Source organism: Brachyistius frenatus, unplaced genomic scaffold, assembly GCF_029030835.1.
Source record: "Brachyistius frenatus isolate BFR_SWC_R1_liver_20210118 unplaced genomic scaffold, ASM2903083v1 Contig_25, whole genome shotgun sequence".
Taxonomy (NCBI): domain Eukaryota; kingdom Metazoa; phylum Chordata; class Actinopteri; family Embiotocidae; genus Brachyistius; species Brachyistius frenatus.
In genome coordinates, this window is record NW_027210624.1 from 4,766,489 (window position 1) to 4,793,187 (window position 26,699).

General features: G+C 39.8%; 1 pseudogene; it reads right to left on the bottom strand.

The window, feature by feature from the left end:
* Positions 1-24,155: 24,155 nt before the first annotated feature.
* Positions 24,156-25,346, bottom strand: LOC138620576 (piggyBac transposable element-derived protein 4-like; annotated as a pseudogene).
* Between the last annotated feature and the right edge of the window lie 1,353 nt (positions 25,347-26,699).

Sequence of the window (26,699 nt, forward strand, 5' to 3'; positions counted from 1 at the left end):
TATGTGCATATATTACATATATGGAAATTCAATATATGAACATTATGTCACATTTGCATAGGGGAACCTCTCACCATGTTTAATTCAAGTGGTCTGACCAAACACTAGACTTCTGAACCTTCTATTGGCTCGGTATTCAGGCTAAAGAAAATTGACCACGTGATGGAGACTTCAGGCCAATCAAGGAAAAGGAACAGCTGCTATACCAGCATTGACAACGACTAGGAGACATCCAACTCCCCCAGTTCAACTGTTTTCCCTCCGAGGTGTAGGGAGGACATCCAGGGTGAAGCTGCCCCACTACACTTCAGAGGTCACTGGATGGGGCCCAGGCAGTTGCAGAGGTTTTTGGATACATGCCAACTGCTCAACATCGTATATCATCCATATATAAAAACAATCTTGTTGGTAATCTGAAGAGGGTTTTAATTAGGGCCTGAGCACCGATGGTGCGAAGCCCTATTGTTTTTCGTAAAAATCTTCTTCTTAGACGTTCTTATTCTTACGTAAAGTGATTTGCCTTTTTGGAGGCTTTATCATATTCAAAAACTCATGAAAGTGGATACACATTTGTCTCCCTGCGAAAAATTTCATATTCTAGTGGAGTCGCGAGTGTGCGTGGCCAAATGGCTCGAGAGCGCCCCCTAAAGAGATGCCCCGGTGGCCACATTTACCTAAATTCACGAAATCCGGTGGACAGGTGTATCACACCTAGACGCACAAAAAAGTTACATTGCACTATTACGTCAACTCGACAGGAAGTCCACCATTTTTAATTTAGTCGCCATTTTGGCCGATTCTGACACGTTCTACTTTGTCGAACTCCTCCGAGGGATTTTGTCGCACCGACTTGAATTTAGTTTCTATGGATAGAAAACATGTTTGGGATTAAAAGTTATCAAAATAATTCGTTTTCATCGATGTGTGTGCCCATAGCGTGGTGGCCATTTTGAGGGCATCGCCATGAAACTAGGAGTTGCTTTAAATCTTATGTACATGGACCGACCTTCTCCAAACATCACAGGTATGATAACAGCCCCGCCCTGAAGACCCCTGTGGGGTAATATTCACTCATAGTCATAGCGCCCCCTGTTGGCCACTGGAAATGACACTTTTCATACTTTCACATTCTACGTCGAGCTGGTTGATCACATGAACCTAAAGTTGGGTCACAATAACCTAAACATGTAGTTGATGATATATTGAGACATTCGTTCGACTTTGTCAATGGGCGTCGCCGTGACGATGCGGCAAAGTTTGATGTCTCGCCGTGACACAGGAAGTTTATGTTTAAGGTCAACGGATGCTTGAAACCTCACGAAACGTGTCACATACATCCGGCGTGGTGAGACGATACATGTGATACGTGTTTTGCGAGTGGGCGTGGCCAAACGGCTCGCTCGCCGTGACACAGGAAGTTGATGTTTAAGGCCAAAGGATGCTTGAAACCTCACGAAACGTGTCACATACATCCGGCGTGGTGAGACGATACCTGTGATATGTGTTTTGCGAGTGGGCGTGGTCAAACGGATCGCCAGCGCCCCCTGCTGGAGACAGGAAATTAGACAAAAATAGTAACTTTAAGCAGGGATATGCGGTCCCTCGCGCGCTGCACGTCGGGGAGACGGCTTTGGGGAGACGGCTTCGGGGAGGTGGCTTTGGGAAGGCGGCGTACAGGAGTGTGAGGGCCCGTATATCACTGTTTGCAGTATGTTTTTAATGTTTTTACTGCTCGGTTTAGTTATATGTAAAGATTTGTTTTTGTAAAGACATATTTGGAATACATTACATTGCAAATGCACAGTTGGTCCTCACAGTGAACATGTTGGGTGTAGAAGAGATTGGCAGGTGTAAAAACCTAAATGACTTGGGCTAACTGCCATGATCAGATGATTGGGTCCGACTTGCAGTGAGTACCTCCTGCCAGGGGTCTGAGCAACTTCAGAGATATTTTAGAGTCCATGTTCGATGAGTCTGAGCTGCTTTGATGGCACACAAAGCATCAGCATATATAAAGCAGGTATAATAATGTTTTTGTTCAGTGCCATGCTGCCTCTGTGGACTTTTGGCTTCTTTCATATACAAAACTTCAATAAAAATGGATGCTATTTAATTTAAGGTCATATAGACACTGAGATGGATTTGCTGCCTTCAAATGGAACTTGTGAGCTTGTGGTTACAACATGGGAAGTCATGCACATACGTTTTGTAGTCGTAAAAACACAGCTGCTAGGCAACGAGGATAGCTTTTAGAAGCCACTGAGGCTAAGAATTTAGCAAACTAGCAAGCCGATAAAGTAATTCAGGGAACAGATGAGGTTGTTGGAACCATCAGTGTATTATCAAATTACAAAAATGAAATAAAGAAAACTTTATATGACCGAGATTAAAATCAATTGACTTACCTTCCAATAGAAAAAGTACTTCCACGGCTTCCACTGTTTCTGAAAACAACAGCAATCACATACTGGTGATAACTGGTGATAATACAAATAAGAAGATAAAGATATAGGCTTCTTTGAGATCTTATTTTGTCACACAACAGGTGTAGCCAACTATGTTGAGTCAAACAGTGTGGTGATATTTGCAAGATCACTGTTGTCATTAGGCTATAAACAAATAGAGTGACTCCAGAGTTCAACTGCTCATTTTTAAACTGACAAGAACTGGAGTTCAAAGTTAATCTGTATTAAGAAAAGCCTTCTGTCTCTCATAAATTACCTCCTTGACTGATTATTCTGCATTAGCAAGAGATCTTTTTCCCTGACAGATACATTGACTTGTCATAGTAGGAAAAGCACGGTTGTGATTAAAGACATTAATAATGGCTCTGCTGCATTGAAATATCTCATTAAAGCACATCAGTGAGTCAGCATGCACAGTCCTGAGAACTAGCTCTACCAAATCAAATACATACATCATTTATGATATTACTTCAGCCTGCGCTTTTCTTGTTATGATACTTCAAAATGTTTGCCAATGGCAGCATTCAGCAGCAGTGCAAGGAATACTGTGATGTTGAAGAGGAGGGTCGGATTAATGGTGGATCGGTGCTGTGGATACACCTTTTGTATTTGTTTATCTGTCACGATGTGTACTATATATGTTATATTAGGGCATGGTGATGACATTTTCCCAGAAAAAGAAGTACATTATTGCAGAAGAGTTGCCTACTTGAGTCTGAAACCTTGAAACATTGTTTGTTTACCCAGTTATCACTTGACTTCCCATGGTGCATTGCGCAGAGGAAACCAAAAAGCATTCCCCCACTGCCCTTGAAGGCTTGATCTCACAAACATTCACTGGAGTTTTCAGAGTAATGGAATGGCACTTAAGATGGCAGCAGGGATCCCGGAGGAGGAGTGCCCATGGCCCAAGTCAGTGAGGGCATGTTAAACAGCTACTGGGGTGCATTCCATTCTGTCTTTGTTCACAGAGGGGAGCAAGGAAAGGAAGGGCAATGTGAATATTAGAGGTAGAGCAAAATAGACACTGCTCTGTGTCCTGTACTGATAAGGGGGTCACAAAGTTCAGGTTGTTCACGGCTTAATCATTTATTTACAAAACTTCAGTATGAAAGGCTGACACTGTCCTTTACTGTTTGCCGGTCTGGATGAAAGTAGACAGACTAACTTTTTATCTGTTTTGCTCTGAAGAAAATGGGAACAGGAAAGGACGAAGGGAGACTTGCAAGACAGTAAGGTCCAATCCCATTTCCCATCCCATGGCCCTACCCCTTATTTAGAAGCGCCCTCTTGTGGCCCCTCACAACTGAGCTAGGAGGGGTAGGGCCTAAAATCTAGTAAAGTAAATGTGATACCCCTTGTTGCATCAGCAGTAGCCGCAATTCTCCGGTTACTTATGAACAAGTGTGTAAATCTCAGGAATTTTATTATTGAATATATGGCAATATACTGTATGATGACAAAATAGTGGATCACAGAATCAGCTATAAATACTTGTTCTTGACTTCCAGGCAGTTGTAGGTCTTAGTTAGGGAAGGCCTGACAGTGACCTCCAGGATTCCAGCCAGTCAGAGCACAAGCTCATATCCGAGATGCTACTGATGAGAAATAACATCTGATAAATGAAAAGCAGGCAACCAGTGCTGGGAAGTGAACTGTTGAGGTTGAGCTAACTTAACAGATACGTTTCATTGGCACAAAGTAATTATAAAACATTGCGGGGAAAGTTAAAGGTAATTCTGCTTTAAATAACCATTTTCAGGTGCTCTAAAGAATGTTTCCGCTTCAGTAACAAACGCTGAAGTGAGCAGATTTCATTAGAGTGGAGACAAGTGTAAGGGGGGAATCACACACACACACACACACACACACACACACACACACACACACACACACACACACACACACACACACACACACACACACACACACACACACACACACACACACACACACACACACACACACACACACACACACACACACTCGGCTCGGGATGGGGGGTTATGGCGCAGACAGCTGCTGTGCTTTCCCAAGCAGCAGAGCAGGGGGAAGTCCTTAAAAGTCATCCAAGCCAGGAGAGGGATCTGCTCCTGATGAATCACCAGCACCTTCTCTTCCTCCTCCTCCTCTTTCTCCCCATGCCTCCAGATGCAGCTCTCTCTGCCCTCCTCTCCTCCCTCTGCTCCTGAGGCATAAAGCTTTAATATTGATTCAGCTGGCAAACTGCTCTCCCTGTGTGCCCTGTTAGAGAGGCTGAAGTCTTTCTTTAGTCGTTTACAACTCCTTGCTCCAAAAAACAACTTTCAAGAGTTTCCTTATTTTGCACAACACCCCCAGAACTTTCAACTAGCATAAACTGTAATGCTGGGGTGTTTCTCTTAAAGTATAAAAAGTATACTTTAGAAAGAATTACATATAAAACAATCGTGACAACTTGTGGGAAGCAGAGATGAAGAGATGGGAGCCAGTTTGCCGCTGCACTTTAGCCCAAGGCCTTGCCATAGGCTCGAATAGGAAAAGTATATTTACTCAACCTTCCCGTCTCTATAACATCCTCCGCTTACTTTGTGCAGGAGAGCTCCGAAGATTAGTGCAGATAAATACAGCAAACCAGAGCGAGCCTGACATCCTACAAGGGTTACACTTTGGTGAAACCACCTGAAATGAACCTGAAACCTTTATACACCTTTCATTTAGCCTTATTTAAAACAGCATTTCAATTTCAGGTGACCACATTTTTCAAAGACTGTTGCAGTGCTGCATTTTGCATCTTGTGAAACACATGGTTTTACAATATTGGTACAACTTTCTAATTCCTGCTTAACAATTATGTTCTGGCACTTTACAGCGGTCTTGTTGCAGTGTTGTTAAATGGCAGGTTGTAATTGAAAAGGTGTATTGGCGGCTGTAACTGCTGATATACATGTTTATAAATTCGCCTCGCAAGTGTCAAATAAAATCTTTATGGTGTGTTCAAGTGACGCAGTGCTAAATTTTTATCAGCCTAATCAGTAGAGTGAACAGCTCCTACCGTAGAGTCCAGTTATTGGACACTTCCACCTGCATATTCTACTAGGGATTGCAAAAACAAGCATGAAGAAGTGTTTTATTTGAACACGAACAAATAGATGTAAATGTCAGATGCTCTTGGAATGTATTTATCAAGCATCCCAGAATCTGACCTATAAATGAAGCTGAAACTAAAAATCCTCCAACTCAGAGGAGGACTTCAGACTAATTCATAAAGTGTCCTGCAGAAGAACTATACGTGGAGCAGGGTGTGACTGTTTTTACTCTCAGAAGATATTTTGTATTTTTCTGACAGTTGCTATTAATAATATTCATTACAAAGTGGAGTATATGGAAATGTTAATTCTGGAAATGCATCACTTTTGATCATGTTTTTGTGGCCAGCATGGACAGGAAATTCTCCAATAGTGCTTTCATTGCCTTGTATATATGAGCAGTGGTGGACAGTAACTAAGTACTTTTACTCAAGTACAGTACAATGTTGAGGACTTCCATTTTGCCTCACTTTAAACTTCTACTCCACAACACGTCAGGGGTAAATGAGGATTATGTACTTTTTACTCAACAGCATTTATTTGAGTTAATTTAGGCATTTAATTTTTACATATAATAACTTTATTAAATAAAAAAATGCATTGATAAAGATTACGTATTGGAAATGTTGTTGACATTATATATTGGGAATGTCACCAACATTTAACCTGACGTATTTGGTATCCCTGGATCTGCAGCATTTAAAATTAACTTGTTATATTTTTTTTTACTTTTGTTTCATTGATGTGAATGCACCAATGGACCACTGCTCGTTATTAACAATTAATACTATTAGGACCATATTAGGACCAAATTTGCATTACTTTGAGAGCGAGATAAATTCTTTTGGTCAGTTAAAACATTTCCCACCGCAGGGTGCTTGATCAATCACAGAAATGTCGGCTGTCTCCGCCTCTGCAGCAGGAACCAGATTCCTCACCTGTTGGCCAACATGTGAGGATCACAACCAATAGATGGGGCTAAGGGGCCGTGTTAGACAATCACAGACTCTGAGATGACCTGGGATGCTTTGATTGATTGAGCAACTGTTTTCACATCCTGCAAACTGTACGCATCCCTGGAGAGAGTAATCTTAACACTCAGTTTTCCGAAGAGCTCAGGGTGTTACAGCTGAGGTTTTGAAACTCATAATTAGATATTTTCTTTTGCTGATGTTGCTGATAATTGATAGCCAATATTAATTTTCTTGAAAATGATTCATTTTTATTTTACAAAACTTGAATATATTTCTCACAATTAATAGGACTTGTGGAAAACTAATAAAACATACCACATCAAAATCAATCAAGGTTAAGGTCGTCTCATTGACACTTTGTAATGATGAGATGTACGATAAGTATGTAATGAATACAATTGCAGCATGTCGATTCAAGGTACAATAGCATGTCTAATCATTAAAGGTCAATACCACTAATTGAGCTGCTATGTCATCTGAACAAGCTGGTAATAATGAAGTAAAACCAGGATCAAGGAAAAACTGCAAAGGGCCCTTATTCATGCTGAAATAACTTATTAATCACAGGAAGGTTTTATACACCCTGTATAAAGCTGTGACTTGGTTTATACTGGCCTTGAATGTGAGCAGCTGCTTCAAGTCCTCTGACTTGACAGCATTTGACCTCACTCAGACCTTACAGTCACAATGTCACAAAGTGACAATGTGTACATGCGTACATTTAAAAGTGGTAAATTGGTGGAAAAAGAAAACAATTAAATGAGAATTATGGTTTATTGCCACTTGGGTCTTGTTACAACCCTATTCTGCTTTGAGGTCATGTTTTTTGTCGATGTCACTTTTCAGTATTTAATTTCTTGTTTAATTTTAGTTTCTCACTGTCGTTTCAGGTGTCTTCACTTCCTGCCCTTGTGTGTTTTCTGCCTTTGTGATTGCCTGTCCCACTCTGATTGTTTGCACCTGCGTCCAATTGTCTCCCCGCCCTTGTGTATGTAGTCTATGTGTTTCTTACTCTCTGTGCCAGTTAATTGTTGTACCAAGTGCTCTTTGTTCCAGCAGTTATTTCCTAGTGTAACTACTTCTAGTCTCCCTGTGTTGATCCTGCTTCCTTGCTTGTAATTTGTACTTGATCTATTTTCCAGTGAAAGACTTCGCTTTCACTTGTGACATCTCTGAATCATTCTTGCCCCTGACTCGAGACACACTGCCTTCATGGTGTGTGCATTACCTCTGCACAGCTGTGGCTTGCTCACGAGTATGTGTCTGCACACTGCGACGCTGTTACTGCCAGTTCCACCACTGACTAATTGAGTTTCTCTTGGATATTGGCCATCAGTAATTAGATGTTTGAGGTCCTACAGGTGAAAAGTTGTAACCAAAAAGCACACACATGATTTTTGTTTTACTCTCATTCAGATCAAGACACAGAGGAGAGATAGAAAAAGAGCACTGGAAAAATGCTTCCCCTACCTTGTTAAATTATAAGCATCATATAATTAGCATCTACATTGGGTATGCGTTATGATTAGTACACATATCATCACACATCCTTTCCATTACATTACATTTCATTTAGCTGATGCTTTTATCCAAAGCGACTTACAATAAGTGCATTTCAACCATGAGGGTACAAAACCCAGAACAACAAGAATCTTTCCCACTCTGTTTTTTGCGGTAACCTCAAACACACACACACACACAGGTGAAAATACAGACCCCACACAGCCAGTGTGGCCTTACAGGTCTCATTGTTGTACTTTATTCCCCCATCATTTCTAAAATTTATGATAAAATTGTGCTCACCAACAGATGAGATCTAGAAACATAGTCTGACAGAATAACACAAGCAGTCAGATGACCGTTCATTAGCCAAATTATCTAATACACCAAATTTGAAGGTAAACTGAACACAAGAACCAGTACAAGAGCTACGTGCTCACAAGGACAGGGAATAAAACATCATAGCAGGAAGTCAGTCTGCACAGTGAATGTGATAATAATTAGTTTGGGGTAATTAATCCATTTAGGTAATTTAGTAGCTGCCCTGAAGCTTTCAGTCATCCGGCATGAGGTTTTTGACCTTCTTTTTAAGCGGTGGCAAAAATGTTAAAATCCTTGACAACTCAATAAACTACATTTACAGATGAGTATCGTGAGATATGATTCAAAGCTCCTGAAGAACCACTTAACTGATCCTGTGATGAGGTTGCTTTCTAAACTGCTAGTCACTTTGGTTGTCTCCAATTAAACTTGTCTGACCTGAGTTTTCTCTAGCTGTCAGAAAAGTTGATTTATCGTTAAAGCTTAAATGACTCTTTGGGTTGCAAGTATACACATGCAGATGATGTGGCTAAAAATAATGTAAAGGTGGTCAGCGTAGACCAGGGGTTATCAATGTACAGCTGCAGACAATCTAGGGGATGTGACACCTTGACAAATAATATTGATCATAATTGACCAAACTATGGGCTACTGACTGTTAAAAAATATATTTATATACATAAAAGTCACTGCTACGCTGTGTAACAACATACACATACAGTAGCTTTGAGCCAATAGAGACTCCGAAGTGTTATGACACGCCTGTTACAAAGTTACATTACTCTTTATAAAATTATAATTTTTTTTATTATTCAAAAGACATGGTGGTTAATGTGTTTGTCTTTTTTCTACTGGTCGCTATATTGTCTGTGTTAGTAAAAACAACTCTCAGTCTAAAGTCTGGGTTCTGATCACAGCTTGCTATTAACTTCTCAAATACAGAATACTTGTCCACATTTTTAAGGCGGTCTATGACCACCACATCCACTGCAGATACCAGTTTTAAAAACAGCACATGTGGCGCAATGTACCATATTCAAAAGCGTTCACTTACATCAACTAATATTCTGCAGTAGTACATAAGATTGATGTTTTTACGGTGAGACATTTCTAGAGCACTAATGCTAAACTTATCCATACAATTAGAAAGGTTATTGTTGTTTACAATGTGGTAATTGACATTATTCACAGTTGCCACAAACCATGACTTCATGCACTAGTGAAACTAATGCATAAAACTGATTTATAAATATGAATTAAAATACAACCATTAATCAGTGTAATGTGTAATATGATTGCCAATCTAAAGTGGAATAAAGATCTTGTTCCACAATAAGCCCACGCCATAGAAAAATGGGACTGATGTAACAGTGATCTGACCAAAAGAGTCTCACTGTGACTGTTTGAATGTAGAAATACCTTATTTTTGTTTTAATCTTTTTAATCTATTTTTATGTTTTTTAATGGAAACAATCCCACAGCTCCTGTTGCAATATCATATTGATAAAAACATGGAAAATACCAACACAATCCGACCAGTCAGAACTACGACTACACCAGTAACAACCAGCTGATCTCCTGCTGTGCAGGAGAACTGACCGTGCCACTAAAAACAACCAATTTTTGTCAGACGGCTGTGAGTCATAAAAGTATAGGACAAATTAAAATTTTGAGCTGATGATGAAATCAGAAAATCACCAGAGTAATTATAATTTATCCTAAGGGGTACACAAATGTTTGGGGGAAATTTATTGACAATTATCCAATGCCCATTGAGATATGGTGCTTCTACTGGCGTCAGAGGAAAAGTCATTGGGTCATCCAAGTTTTTATGCTTCACCCTCAAGGGACCATGAATGCATACACACTACATGACAATCCTCCATCCAATAGTTGTGAAGATATTTTAGTCCAGACCAAAGTGGTGGACTGACAGCAGCTTTGCCACTAACATGACTGCAGGTAAGCAATGCATGCTGCTTTGCCAATGATAATACTTAAATTTATATGCAATCAAACACTTGCCAATTTACAATTTAGTTTTGCAATCCTTTATTAAACAACACCAAAGAAAATTATTGAGATAATCACCATCGACAAGCAAAGTGGCATCTAGAGCAGACATAATGACAACAGAAAGAAGAAACTCAGCAGACAACAAAGAATAAAGGGCTGACTGGGTTTGAATGAAATTAATTAGATAACATAACTCAACAATTTGAATTACTGTGCTCGAAGCAGGAATTATCTGAAGTGTAAAAGAGAGGTGCTGGCTCTGATCGAAATCAGATTTTTGATCAAATGTGGATAAAACATCTTTGTGGGTTTTCAAAGCTTGTACATGAGTGCTTGTGACATAGCTTTAGTTCCATGTTCCTGTTTTAAGGATGTTTGTGTGTGGTGACCGAATAGTGAGGGCATTTCATGTCAGTGATAAATGCAGGTGGGACCGATGTCAATGTTAAATACCAACGGCTATTGCTGTTAATTACTCTTTAAAACATGTCTGCTTAGAATTATAACAAAGTGAACGAAATTAAAATTGTTTGAGAGAGTAAAGCTTGTTGGTCGAATGTTTTCGAGCGAGTACAGCTCCATTTAGACCAGCTAACCATTACAGGGAATATTCACTGTGCTCTTCTGTGACTGAACTCATCAGTCTGGTCAGAATGACAGGACATGGTGTCTTATACACATCAACATTCAGCAAGAAAAAGCAAAAAGCGCTTCCCTGGAGGGTGTGGGAGAGGTGAATGTGAGGCAAAGCTACTGTGTGAGCTGAATTTGAGTCCAGTATTGTACTAGTTCCCCAAGTCAGGACTCAGTCACATCTCAACACACAGACAGCAAAGACAAATTTGTATCATTTTTATATACACCTCCCGATAATATTATATCTTTGATGTTCATAAATATGCTTACAAAACACCTCAAATATATTTCAGACCTTCCTTAAGAATCATCACATTTTTAAGTTGAATTGGTATCAAAGTATTCCAGTGATAGTTGTTTGTACATTCATTACAAACATGAACTCCAAACAGCTGACTCAGCACATTTTTAATCCTGCCAGTTTGCCAAAATGAAAACAAATGTAGCGCATGTTAAAAAGCAGGGGTTAAATGAGAATACCTTTCAGTTGCTGACATCACAACTGGTAAGTAGATGTTTAATGATGGTTTCTCCATTGCTATATCCATTGAAAACCCCCAAGTGTACCACAACTACTAACCCTGACTTTTGACTACTGACCCTAACCTCCTAATCCTAACCCTGATCCTTTTGTTGATTGCTTCCCCATTGACGTGTTTTTTTCCCCTTCACCCCAAACAGTCATGTTTTGTAAGGCTTAACCAGATCCCCCCAACCTTACCTTAATCCTAATCAGTTTGTGTAAATCTTCCTAATCGTACTACTAATTCCAAGGCCTTGGAATTGAACAGCCCAAAAATATACCTGTACTGTATGTTGGTGTTGGTTTTATCTTTCAGATTAGCAGAAACATTTACACAGAAGTAAAATTTCACACAAAGCTGCCCCTAGTGTGTGGGGCCCCAGGACAGTTCCCTGCTTTACCATGCTGTGTATCCAGCCTCACGTGGACAGAGTTGCATAGTAACTGCTGTGTTTTTGCAGTAGAAATGTTGAAAATGTAGGATTGTGAGCACAATCAAAAGGCCCATTTTTGTGGCTTTGGTCGGCAGAGGTGTACACACTGATGTCTTCAAAATAAGATCGATGACCGGATGATCACTCAGAAGTGATAAGCATTAAGTAATTGTCAGTGTAATGTATGCATTCTTAATCAGCAAGACTGGTCAGTCATGTCAGAGAGAAATACATTATTTTGGTGTCTGTTGTTGTCAGGGGAACGATTAAGGCCTAAGAACAGCTGCAAGCCCACATGCGTGTTCAAACACAATACATTGTATATTATAATTCCAGATGTAAATAACAACCAGTAAACTGTTTTGTTTTTGGATTGCTATCTATTTAGGCTGATACTGGTTTGTATAATATTTCCATTCCCGTGCACCAGCATCCACATTGAACTGTTTGGCTCCTTTTGATTCCTGAAAAAACAGCATTAACCAGCTTAAAGTGGTTGCTGGTTTAGGCGGGTCTAAGCTGGTTTAGTTGGTTAACCAGGCTGGTTAAAATCTAGCTGGCCTTGCTGGTCTGTCAGTATAATTAGATTTCATTGGGTTTTTAGAGAGAAGCTCTGTTGGGGTTGTTTTGTGATACAAATTAATTGAACGTCCTTCAGTTTGGACTTTGCCCCCTTAACAGTCAGTTTGGCACACTCTCTTGTGTCAGTGTTCATCCAAGCTAAACACATTAAAAGGTAAAAATTTGCTTTGCCAGTGACTTCATTTAAATCAATTTTCTTCTGGGTAAAATCCAGTCTCCACCAATGACTCAGTCAAAAAGAGAAAAACACAGCAGAGAACAGAGAATGTTGGCAAGAGGAGGGGGAGGGGGGTCCGATGATGTCACTTTACCTGAGACAATTAATTGGTAAGTTTAATTAATTAATGAATTGGCGAGCTGGGCTTCAGCCGACACGTTACATCAAGTATCAAAGGAACTGCAACTGGTTCAAATCACATCTATCACATATACAGTGGTGTGAAAAAGTGTTTACCCCCTTCCTGATTTCCAATGTTTTTGCATGTCTGTCACACTTAATGTTTCAGATCATCAAACTAATTTAAATATTAGTCAAAGATAACACAAGTAAACACAAAATGCAGTTTTTAAATGAAGGTTTTTATTATTAAGGGAGAAAAAAAAATCCAAACCCACATGGCCCTGTGTGAAAAAGTGTTTGCCCCCTCCTGTTAAAACATAACTTAACTGTGGTTTATCACACCTGAGTTCAATTTCTCTAGCCACACCCAGGCCTGATTACTGACACACCTGTTCTCAATCAAGAAATCACTTCAATAGGACCTGCCTGACAAAGTGAAGTAGACCAAAAGATCCTCAAAAACTAGACATCATGCTGAGATCCAAAGAAATTCAGGAACAAATGAGAAAGAAAGTAATTGAGATCTATCAGTCTGGAAAAGGTTCTAAAGCCATTTCTAAAGCTTTGGGACTCCAGAGAACCACAGTGAGAACCATTATCCACAAATGGAGAAAACATGGAACAGTGGTGAACCTTCCCAGGAGTGGCTGGCCGACCAAAATTACCCCAAGAGCGCAGCGACGACTCATCCAAGAGGTCACAAAAGACCCCACGACAACATCCAAAGAACTGCAGGCCTCACTTGCCTCAGTTCAGGTCAGTGTTCATGACTCCACCATAAGAAAGAGACCGGGCAAAAATGGCTGCATGGCAGAGTTCCAAGATGAAAACCACCGCTGAGCAAAAAGAACATTAAGGCTCATCTCATTTTTGCCAGAAAACATCTTGATGATCCCCAAGACTTTTGGGAAAATACTCTGTGGACTGACGAGACAAAAGTTGAACTTTTTGGAAGGTGTGTGTCCCGTTACATCTGGCGTAAAAGTAACACTGCATTTCAGAAGAAGAACATCACACCAACAGTAAAATATGGTGGTGGTAGTGTGATGGTCTGGGGCTGTTTTGCTGCTTCAGGACCTGGAAGACTTGCTGTGATACATGGAACCATGAATTCTACCGTCTACTAAAACATCCTGAAGGAGAACGTCCGGCCGTCTGTTCGTGACCTCAAGCTGAAGCCAACTTGGGTCCTGCAGCAGAACAATGATCCAAAACACATCAGCAAGTCCACCTCTGAATGGATGAAGAAAAACAAAATGAAGACTTTGGAGTGGCCTAGTCAAAGTCCTGACCTGAATCCTATTGAGATGCTGTGGCATGACCTTAAAAAGGAGGTTGGTGCTGGAAAACCCTCCAATGTGGCTGAATTACAACAACTCTGCAAAGATGAGTCGGCCAACATTCCTCCACAGCTGGAAAAGACTCATTGCAAGTTATTGCAAACGCTTGATTGCAGTTGTTGCTGCTAAGGGTGGCCCAACCAGTTATTAGGTTTAGGGGGCAAACACTTTTTCACACAGGGCCATGTGAGTTTGGATTTTTTTCTCCCTTAATAATAAAAACCTTCATTTAAAAACAGCATTTTGTGTTTACTTGTGTTATCTTTGACTAACATTTAAATTTGTTTGATGATCTGAAACATTTAAGTGTGACAAACATGCAAAAAAAATAAGAAATCAGGAAGGGGCAAACACTTTTTCACACCACTGTACTTCAATTTGTTCATGTAAACAGCGACTCTTACAGTCAAACAGTGCTTTGCCTGATATATTTCACACTATACATGCTTCCATTAGGCGATATTATAAGGACACACTACATAAAATGAAATTTTGATGCAGATGTCAGCCAGTTAGAACTTTTTATGAAACCAGATGAGACAAATCAGTTAGTAAAGCTTGCATGCATGTCTACAAGACATAAAGGCCTGGATGACCTACAATGTTTTACCACTGAACTCGGACAAAACTGAAGTTATTGTATTTGGCCCGAAACGTCTCAGAATTTCGTTCTCTAATCACTTAGTTACTCTAGATGACATCGTCTTGGCCTCCAGCACCACTGTGAGGAACCATAGAGTCATATTTGATGAGGATTTATCATTCAGCTCACATATAAAGCAAGTCTCTAGTCTCCAGTCTATAATAATAAATTGAGGAACATCCTCATCAGCACAGTGCAGAAAAGCTATTTCATGCATTTGTTACTTCCAGGCTGGATTATTGTAATTCCTTATTGTTAGGATGTCCAAATCACTCATTAAAAACCCTGCAGTTGATCCAAAATGCTGCAGTAAGAGTACTGACGGGATTTAGCAATACATATCATACTTCTCCAGTTTTAGCTATCTCTTCATTGGCCTCCTGTTAAACCAAGAATATAATTTAAAATTCTCCTGCTGACTTACAAAGCTCTTCATGACCAGGCTCCATCATATCTCAGAGATCTTATAGAACCATATAATCCTAGCAGAGCAATTCGCTGTCAGGACGCTGGTCTACTTGTGGTTCCTAGAGTTTACAGAAGGAGAATGGGGGTCAGAGCTTTTAGTTTTCAGGCTCCTCTCCTGTGGAACCAGCTCCCAGTTTGGCTTTGAGGGGCAGAAACCCTCTCTAGCTTTAAGATTAGACTTAAAACCGTCCCTTTTGATAAAGCTTACAGTTAGGGTTGGCTCAGGTGACCTTGAAACATCCCTTAGTTATGCTGTTATAGGCCGAGGCTGCTGGGAACCTTCAATGATGCATTGAGCTCCTTTCCTCTTTCTTTCACTCTTAATGCACTTATATGGCAATAATCTAATCCAATTAACTTCATGCTTTTCTCTCTCCCATAGTCTTGTTCATTGTTTGTTGCCTCTCCATACAGTTCCCCTTCACTTGCATAGTTTTGTGCTGTCTTTTGCAGATATCCCTGGCACTGGAGCAGTTTGCCTTTGGTATGCAATCACTGGCCCCATCAACAGTTTATTGTCTTGGATGTCGATGCTGTTCTTTTCTTTCTCTGCTCTCCCCTCACCCCAACCTGTCCAGGCAGACAACCTTTGAGCATGCCTCTTCTTCCGCTTCTTTCTTGTTAAAGGAGAGTTTTTTCCTCCCGGCCGCTTGTGGCAATTGTTGAATTGTTAGATTTCTTGGTATATTTTTGTAATGTTCTGTTGTAAGGACTTTATTATGTTAACTGCGCTGTAATAACCTGTTGTGTTGTGATATAAAAATAAACCTGTTATGGCCAAGCTCTTCGCTTCACAACCATCACTACTTCAATAAACTGTTAATGCTGGCTTTAAAGGATACTCAGCAGTAAAACATCTCTTTCAAAAAGCAAACTCAAAATTCAGTCATTTTCCTCTCATTCAGGACATGTCACACTGGCGGCAGTGGCTTTGCACACCTCAGTTGTATGCGCAGTTGTTTTCTGGCTTCACAACTGGCCTCATATGAGCTGTGAACCCAAATTAAAGACATAATACATCCCCTCAGAAATCTGCAGGTGACAGGTGACTAAAATATTTCGGATATATTGGTTTGTACAACTCATTGACCTGTCATTGAGTTGTACAAAGTTGCCACAAGCATCTTATTTTCTGAATTGAACTTCAGTGAAAAAAAGCGTTATGTTAGATAACATGACCGTGTAAACACAGTCAAGCAACATTGTACTTCACCAGAACATTTAACATGTTCATTTCACTGTGGCTATATGGCTGTTAACAACACCACACCAATCTCTAAAAAATATTTATGGACCTTAGCTGTGTTTGGGAGGACCATGACACAGCTTGAGTTGATGTGCTCACAATGACACCCCTGTATAATTCAACCAATGAGGCAACACTCCTGATTATGGCTTACAGTTGCAGCCCTCTCAGGGCTAATGGAGGCCAAACCAAAGCAACCCAATTCCACCACCAATAGTCAACTGCTGGTTTTCCAGTTATGGTTCACAATTTTACATCTTAATCATAATATTTAGAAACTGTTTGCTTAGAAATATTAACTTGGAAAATGATCTAAGATGTATTAAAAATACTGAATACCTATTTACATAATACAAATCTGTAAAATGAAAATGCATGTAAAGAAAATGGGAAGGAAGTGGGAGAAAAATTCCTGGGATTATCCTTTAATTATATCTACTGGAGGCAACAGTGATTCAAATTCAGCCACATCTATGTGAAGGTGTTCACATCACATTTTTCCATTTCATTTCCACACACCACAGAAAGGCTCCAGTGCACATCTATCTCTTTTCAGTGCCCTTCCATCATCACAGTTGCTGCTTTTGGGAGCAATTCAGTTCCTGATTGGAACTCATGCTGGTGAAGACAAAAAGTAGTAAAATAGCTCATTTAGGGAGCCATCATTCGCTCTGAATCCTATTCTAAATGAAACACCTGGCTCAGAATGACTTCATTCATCTGAACTCTCTTTAACTCTACAGCTGGCAGCATTTCACCCGTTACAGTAGATATAAACAGAAGAATCTCAGAGGGCACCAAGAGAGGGGGGGGGGGGGGGGGGGGAGTCACATGATAACCCCAAATACATGTATACACAAAACAGTCAAACTAAAGATACTCTAAACGTTTTTTAAGAAATCAGTTTTTAGCAGTATTTACATTTGAAACTAATATTACTGCGTTGGCTTGGCACTTGTCTCATTAACCATTAACATGACTCCATCATGGAAAAAATATATAATTTGGTCATCCTGAAGAAACTACATTCGAGTTCAACCTGTCAGGATCACTGTCTGTTCTTGTGTACAAGCGGTTGCTTCCTCTGCCTGCTGATTTGATCAGCTCAACCCGTGTCTCCAGTTGAGACGGGGAGACACACGGACTAATCACACCAGTTTGTGAACTTACCTGCTGCCCGCTAAACATCACTGTGAGCTCCAAAGAACTAAACAAACTCCACCAAAACTTCCTCATTTTCAATCAAACTCTTTATTGTTCAAATTCCTTCTGTGCGTTCTGCTCTGGTCATAATGAACACCAACACACAACACAACCATATTTAAAATTTCAATCCTTCCCTTTTTTAAACCACTTCTCCTCTTAGGCTGGAGACGATCACAGGATCCACTGACAGAGAGGAGTATTTCCAGCAGGTTGGTTTTCCACCCAACTAGGTTAATTTTGGGTGGTTTGGGCCAATTGCACCCAGTCGTTGTACTTCCCTGTGTCAGTCGTTTTAGTTTCATGCATGAGTTTTTAAAACTGACTGAGCATTTGGGACGGAGGAGATGGGGGATCAGGAGATGGGGTATGATACAGTGGACCCTGGGTTGTAGTTACATATATTAGTTTACACAGCCATTCGGTTGTAAGTGTATAACGCATTTGTTGAATCGATATTATTGAAAAGCTTTTAAAACACTTATTTTACATGTAACATGTATTTAACATTAAAGTCAGATTGTTTTATAACCCTGCATCAAGAGAACTAAACTATTCCCATTTATTTCCTTCATGTACAAAATGCTTATTATCATAAGAGGTGATTACGTATGACTCTGTTTTTTCAGTTGTAGTTGAATTGTTTCTTAATTTGTAACTTTCGTTGACTTTTTTGGTAATTCCAAATATGTTGCTATTACCATCAACATTTTTGAGAAAAGACACTGCAAAATCAAGCATTTTATTGTAACAATCACATGAAAACTTAAAATTCTGGAGGGATTGATGAATGAATTAGTGAACTGGGACACAGAGCACACAGAGTCTGTCTTCTGTCATGTGTTAGAGTTGAGTTGAATTAACAAGTCATGTTCTGGAACTGATTTTACTGCATTCACTCTGCTTTATATAGTCAATGCACATCCATTTGTTTTTGGCAAAAGATGAAAAAAAATGAACGTGGGATTCCCTGTGTTACCACGGAGTCTGTTCATTAACAAGCATTATTCAGAACAATATTCTTTCAGCTGCATTGTCAATCAATATTTTTAAACTCAAGAGGATTTTTTTTTTCCGTTTCAGCCTCTGTAAAACTGCGTCATAGCGTTGTCAATTAAAGGTCAGAAGAATAACAACTCCTCAAATATATTCCTTTTGAAAAAAACAACAAATAAAATAAACAACAAGGCGGTCACGTCAATCTGTCAGGGATGCAACACTGCAGGATTTTGTGGATTTGTTTGCTTGGGATAATTTGGTGTTTTTGTGGATTTAGTGGTATGTAGTGTTTGACGTCTGTTCCATTTTTTTCACATTGGATGAGTTTACATATCAAAAACCAGGTCCTTGTTTGAACTACCTCTCACCTGGATGAGTGACCACCTGCTCCCCGTCTGAGCAGCACAAACACAGCTTCATCTCTGAGTTAATGGCTGACGGCTGAGTGGTTGTGGCAGGCAGCCCTCTGCAGCCGCTGTGCCTCGACATGTCACCCAAGGGCCCGGCGGATGGGAGTGGATGGGTGTGAAAGTGGAGACAGTTAGCACTTCCACATCTGTCAGCTGGGGTTGGCAACTCACACCTTACATTTACGTAGGAGGAGAAAGGCGAGGGCAGACAGGGCAGTGAAGAGGAAACAAAAAAAAAAGGACATGACTATGTGTCATGCATCTGTCTTTGTGTGAATTTAGAGATAGTGTTTGGATGCAATGACTAAGGCGAAAATAAGTAAAAGATCAGCTACATGAATACATGAAATGTAGTGCGATCATATGTTGGCTCTATGCTTTTTAATATTCATACATACACAGATATTTTTTATATAACTCTGCTTCTGCATACTGATGAAAATCAGATGTCAATCGTTTAAGTTAAATTAAACCTGTATGGTGTCAGACTCGGTGGACATTAAAACTGTAGCTGTAATAGTAAAATCAAAGGTGGAAATACTCTGACTTCTGCAACTCTATTGAAGGCAACCAGGGCTGCGAGAGATAGAAAGACGGACCTTGCTTCACCTTACAAAACATTCAACGCAATGTTAATACATCATATATGTTTAAAAAGAAACACTGACACAGTTTCTGCTATAGTTAATAGACAACAACTGGTGTACTGCCAAAATGTTCCAGGTGGAGCTACTATTGTAGAATCTTCATTTTGGAAGTTCACATATGTAGATAAATAGACTTCTGACAATAATAGTTAGACTCAGAACGTAACGAGCCAACATTTTCTTATCAAACGTTGCATGCAAAATCGTTTGGGATTAATACATATACTGACACAACTCTGCATATTATGCAGATTGGACTGGATTTAGCTGTGGTTTGATGTCCACCAAATATTGAGAAAAATATCTCAATCAATAAGTCGATTAAGTCAATAATCCCAAACATTTTCTTAAATTAAGTAGCCTTAAAACTCCAGAACTTCCCCCTTTTCAGTCCCCCCCTGTATGATATTTCCAAATTTTATTTCTTGAGCACAAAGTTTGGGGTTTCATGTAAAAAAAGAGACAGTTAATTTTTTTTTTCCATAAGTAATATACTTTAAATGAGTTAATAGTTCTTCACATATATACTTAAAAGTTATTTGCATAGAAATCTGTGCGCACTGACTGTTAAACCAAGTGCACAGATTAAAAGACTGAGTGGACTGTTAAACTGAGCGCCAAGTTTAGGGTAAATGTTGGTTTATGGATTTCAGAATATCCATGTGGCACTCTGAATTATGGTGATATTAAAAAAAATATGCACAAAATATTAAGCAACTAAATAAATCTGCTGAGGAAAAATAGTAGATATTGACAGGTGCTTTATGGTGGTGCTGTACTTAAAGTGGCTGTAATCAATATTTATATATTCTGCTCATTGGGGTATGTCAGATTCTTTCAGCTCATTGTTTTGGTTTTGGTGCACAAACTTTACTGTGTCGCTTCAACGAGCAGTACCCAACAGCCAGACAGACACAGCAAGAGACCCGCCCGTAAACACATTGTAGCATTTAGCAGTTATTTTCTTCAGGAGACAGTCCAGACCAAAAACAACAAAAGTCAGAGTGATTATTTGACTTGCATTCCATGTTGTGCACATGAATACGAATGTTCCCTCATGTTTGTTGGATGTATAGATAAATGACTGCTAACATTTGTTACTATAGGAACTGCTAAGAGAATACATTATTTACAACATTTGCTCCCTTGCATCTGATGGGTCTCAAATTAGTTCTGCAGAGTGACAGTGAGCCCAAACACACAGCCAGTGAGCCACAGCCAAAGTCTCAGCATCATTAGTCAGCCTGGGATTACAAGACACAGAAGACAGAGGCAGAACAAATCCAGAGGAGAACTTTGGTAAATTCTCCATGATGCTTGGAACAACCTAATGGTTAAGTAACATTTAAACAAAATTGTGCAAATGCTCCCAGGAGGGCGGGTGTATTTTACAAATGGTGCACCACAACACACCAAATATTATTTATTTTGTATTACTTTTACTTTGAATGAAGTTAAACGATAAATTAAAATAACTATTTTATTTTAATGCTGAAGAAACTCCTTTAGCGCCTGAGTTCTGAGTGGTTAATAAGTAATAGTCACTGTCCCATAATGGCTGTTATCAGTCAATTCATCAGACAAATCACATTTACAATACAGTGTTTTCTATTTCCTGTTTTAGCTGTAAACCTCTGAAATAGAAATGAATTAGGATGCTACAATCCAACATGTCAAATAACTGAACAGTAATTCTTTGCTTCTGCAACTAATTACGTCTGGAATATTGTGTTCAAGCAATGTGACTTTCAAATTCTAACCTCATGAAATTAATCAGTTTTTGAATCAAATTTAAGGCTGAGGAGACAAAGGCAGTGGATGTAATTTTCTGTCTTTTCTCTCCATGTCTTTTTATTTATTTGCGTGTTAGTGAGGTTGTTTTTTCTTTACGTTTTCACCATTTGATATTAAGATGAGCTGCAGGTTAGACTTCGCACAACTCCTCAATGTTAAAAAAAATTATAAACCCTTCAATCCTAAGTGTGTTTGACTGCTGTGAAGGACAGGCAGCATTATGTAATTAGGAGGGCCGTGTATGTGCCTGTGTATGTGTCAGTATGATAAAACCAGGATTTAATTTTGCAAACCGCAGTAGTCACAATAAAAATGTATTACCGCATATCTTTAGATATATTAATCTAATCAGTCACTCTTTGATGTTTTAGGCTCAGACAACAGCAATAACTCATTTCAGTCATACAGAGAGAAAAGAAAATCACACCAGAAGAGCCATTTGAGTAATCACCTTTTCAGTGATTCGCTTACATTTGTTGCTTTATGATCTATTGGAGGTATTGGTTTGACCATCTGATTTGTGTCTCTCTGCAGTGATAGATGAATGTGTTAATGGGCAAAAACAGTAACTTGCAAGGAATATGACACTGTGCCAACATGTACACAGTGATTACAGAAACATACAGAAATATACAGCCTCAATATTCCCAAACAAAACTCTCTCAGATCAGCTGCCTGCCTGTTTGTCCGGCTGCCTGTATCATGACTGATGTTTGCGCATTACAAAAAATCTCTACAATGTCAACGGAGCAATGTCAAAGACACTCTGAAACCTGTGGTAGTTTTTGTGAAGAATGAGCTGATATAAATCTATTTAATTCTGCTTTTGAACAACTGTTGCAAATTTGCACTGTTTATTTATAAATAGCTTTGATGCAAAATATTTGTCGCCAAGTTTCTCGCTTTTTTTATGTAATTTATGTGTAAAGGCCATAATGAGCTCTCGTTTTACAATGCCAATTGCTGGTCACTTTTCTTTTATGTTTTAATGTTTAACTTTCTTTATTCCAGGGCTAATGCAGTTTGTGTACTGTTTGTCAAGACCTGTGGTAATCCACTCACTCATGAGTGTGAGGTGAACAGTCCTTTTTGGTCTACTCACATGGTTGTTATCTTGTCTAATGGAATGCTATTATGCAAATCTAGTTTAAATGAGATTCAGCCAAATTCAGGGTTCAGCATTTCTCCATAAAAACACACACAACTGAATACAGACGTGAGCTCCTGCAAATGTAGCCTGTGATGACACAGAATGGCTGAGCTTTCACAGTACAAAGACTAAATAGCTGTTCTGTAGGACTAGATTGATGCTCATGTGTAAGGGCACAGCAATGTGTGAATTAAAATAAAGGCAGAGATGTCACTTGTGCCCTTTATGGCAAAGTAAGAGTATTCAACCCACCTCTCTTTGTCTCATATCCCATTATTTAAAGATATGTGAAGAATAAAGTTAGAAAACCTAAATTGATGGAATTTTGACATTAGGTTTTGTGTTTTATGTTTGCACTAGTTAAATGAAAAACATGTCCAGCAGTGGGCAGGGAAACTGGCATAATTCAAAATTAAAATGAACCTTTGTCTAAGCATTTAAAAAAAAAAAGATTTATTTATTAAATGATGAATAGATAAAAACACTCCGTATGTATTGAACCCATGGTCTTTTTTTTTAAGTAAATATATATTTCCGTCCAAGTGAGAGAGGGAGTTTATTAAACCTGCAGCGTGGAACTTTCTGTCTCTTCCTTCTCCCTCTGAGAATAATAACAGAACAGTTATGTCATGGGCTCCACGGTGGACTACTCCATCGCTAGTGTTGCGGCTGTTGAACAGTGGCTTGATCCATTCCACTCTCTCAGTTCTGTTAAAAACTGTTTACCAATAACTGTTTCAGAATTTCACAGTCACAAAAGAAGGCTTTAATTTGTAACTGATACAGAAATTATTTGGCTGAATACTGTTGATTTCATCCATTTGTAACACTTTACAGTACAGGTACACAATTTATTGACTTTTACCCACAATAGATACGCGAGATCAAATGGTTCACCAATTCACTCTGGGGCCACAAACTCATAACTTTGAGTTACTAATGCTTAGTTAATTATGGGCCCAAAATATTTGTATACAATTCATAATGATCATGCTTAATAAATCATTATCAGTGATTAAAGCTTGAATTGATGTGTTGTTCATATATGAGATTATGAATAAAAGACTGATCTGATGTTTCTTCCTGATGATTTCATGGGGTATTAATGCATGCATTCATGCAGGATTTCATTCATGAAGCCGTGATAATTCATACACACCCTTGTGTGGTGTTCATATTTTTGTTATTCAGCCAGTGTTCGTGGGTCTGGTGGACCCGCTGCATTTTGGGGTTTTTAATTTAACACAATCAAACACTTTTATGTTAAAATACTCAACAGATGTTTACTTCATCCCAGTTACAAGCAATATAAACAGCATATATGGTTAATATTTGCCCTTCACCTTTGTTAGATCACATTTATGAATTAAAGTGCTACTCGTTTTTTGTTTGCTTTTTAATAAAATGTGTGCAGTGTACTCATGAGTACCACATTCTTGCCTTTCTTTGGCACATAGGATACCAGGGACATGTCAGCCATGTACACACACTTGGACGAGTTGACAGGCCTGTTCTTTGTAGTCAGCAGTTGGGGTGGGAGCTCAGACTTGTTTTTCCGTATCGTTCCCACCATGGTCAGCTTCCTCTTTAGGAGCTCCTGTCCCAGCTTGTACGAGGTAAAACAATTGTCGCATGTGATGTTGTGTCCACTGAGTCCCTGAGTCATGTCCAGGACAACTCTCATTCCTTGGTTTTTCTCAGGGGCTCCTCCATCAGGCTTCCCCGTGTAGACTTGTAAGTTCCCAGCATATGAGGAAGTGGCATCACAGGTAGACCAAATCTTTGTACCATATTTTGCATTTTAGATGGGTATATACTGCCTGAAGGGGCAGCGGCCCCTAAATGGCATCAGCTGCTCATCAATGGTGACATTAGGCCCAGGGTTGTAAAACAGGGGTAGGCGGTGCACCTACTTGTCCCACACTGTCCTGATGGCAGCTAGCTTGTGTCTCTGCCGTCAAACTGGTCTGTCGTCTCGGTTATTAAAGTGGATAATCTGGAAATTATGTGGAAGTTTTCCAGAGACATTGTTGCACGGAAAAGTTCTCTGCCAGTTTCTGCATCCCACAGGGACTCTGTGGATTCCCCTTTAGACCTGAAAACTCCAGCAAGCATAAGAACCCCAAAGTAGGCATGTAAATGGGTTTGGTCCATCTCCTTCCACCTCTCTACAAAAACATGCCTTCCTTCTAAATGAGTGCAATCCAGAATAATTTTCTGGATGGAATCTGGGATGAAAAGCTCAAAAGAAGACTTCATGTCTTGCACATGAGAAACTGCCATCCGTGTTGGCCCTGGTTGCATCCTTATCACATTGGCAGCCATGCCATTTCTTGGGAAAGAGGACCATTCAATTTCACCATTTTTTGACATTCATATTCCTTTACTTGCTAGCTGCTGACGGGCTTGTTCTGGTCCTGGAGCTGTCTGCTGACAGGCTGTTCCTGGGGCTGGCTGCTGACGAGCTGGTCCTGGTCCTGTGGCTGGCTGCTGACGAGCTGGTCCTGGTCCTGTGGCTGCCTGCTGACGAGCTGGTCCTGGTCCTGTGGCTGCCTGCTGACCGGCTGTTCCTGGGGCTCATCTTCATTTTTGAACTAACTAATGCTCAATCTCATCCTCTTCTTCAAAGTCACTGTCAGACTCCTCACATTCTGAAACCTCTTCCTCGACATCATCATCAAAAGCTTCTCTCTCTTCCAAAATCAATTGCAAGGCCCTCTGAGCAGAGAACCTTTTGGCCATCTTGATCAGTTGTGATAAGGAACCACACTGGCAAAGCTATATTTATTGTGTCCTGCCCCCAATTTGCAGCTGGGATAGAGCATGAGCAAATAAAGATTGGTTCCTGCAAGACAGAGGGTAAAATGTTTGGGAATGTGAGAGCAGACAGGAGTCGGTGCTGGAATTTTTCAACTATGTTGCAAAATTGTGTGGGAACGGCAGGAGCAGAAACACAAAACTCACACTCTCACACACACACACACACACACACACACACACACACACACACACACACGCACACACACACACACACACACACACACACACACACACACACACACACACACACACACACACACACACACACACACACACACACACACATACTAACAGCAGGCCCAGAGAGGAGGAGGACAGAGTGAAGCTACACAGGACCTACAATTTCCACACTTTTATTAGCCCCGGGTCCAGTGGACCCGGACATCCTGTATTTAATATAAATGTGTTGGGTGGTGTACGGTTTGTGGTCATTGAAAATGTGTTCTGATATAAGTTCTTCACAGAAAATGAGCCAAGGCCAATGAGTCTCAGTGTATGGGTTACATGACTTTTGAAGTTGAATTACCTTAATGGTGACATATCTACAGATTTACAGATGAAGATCTTTTAAAAAACAAACATCTGTTTCTTGTAGCTCTTTCTACACCAACTATGCTGTTGTGGCAGCACGGTGAAGTACATACAGTATGGATTTCACTGCTCAATCAAACTCACCCTTCTGTTAATCTACACCAGCTCCACTCCTCATGGTAGTGTAATTGGTGGTTCGCCATATAGGAACTGGGAAAAAGTGTGATAATATGTGAAACAGAACAATATGACACTAATTAGTGCTCAACATGAGGAGCTGATTTACACCTGTTTGCCAGCATGTATTTTGAACATATACGTATAGAGCTACTTTGCTTGGTGGAAGCAGGCTTTTATTTTGGCAACGAGGTCACAAAAGCAAAGAAAAAGGGAAGTTGGGTGCAATCCTCATTAAAGATGAAAAACTAATTTTATAGATATCTCTCAGTTCAGCCGACCATACAAATTGACACTGAGATTGAGGGGAAAAAATTATTGCATGAATTTTGGAACAAAAATAAGAAGTCTGATAGGGCACAAAAATAATCAGCAGCAGCACCCCCCCGCTGGTCCCTCTCTTTGGTGTTTT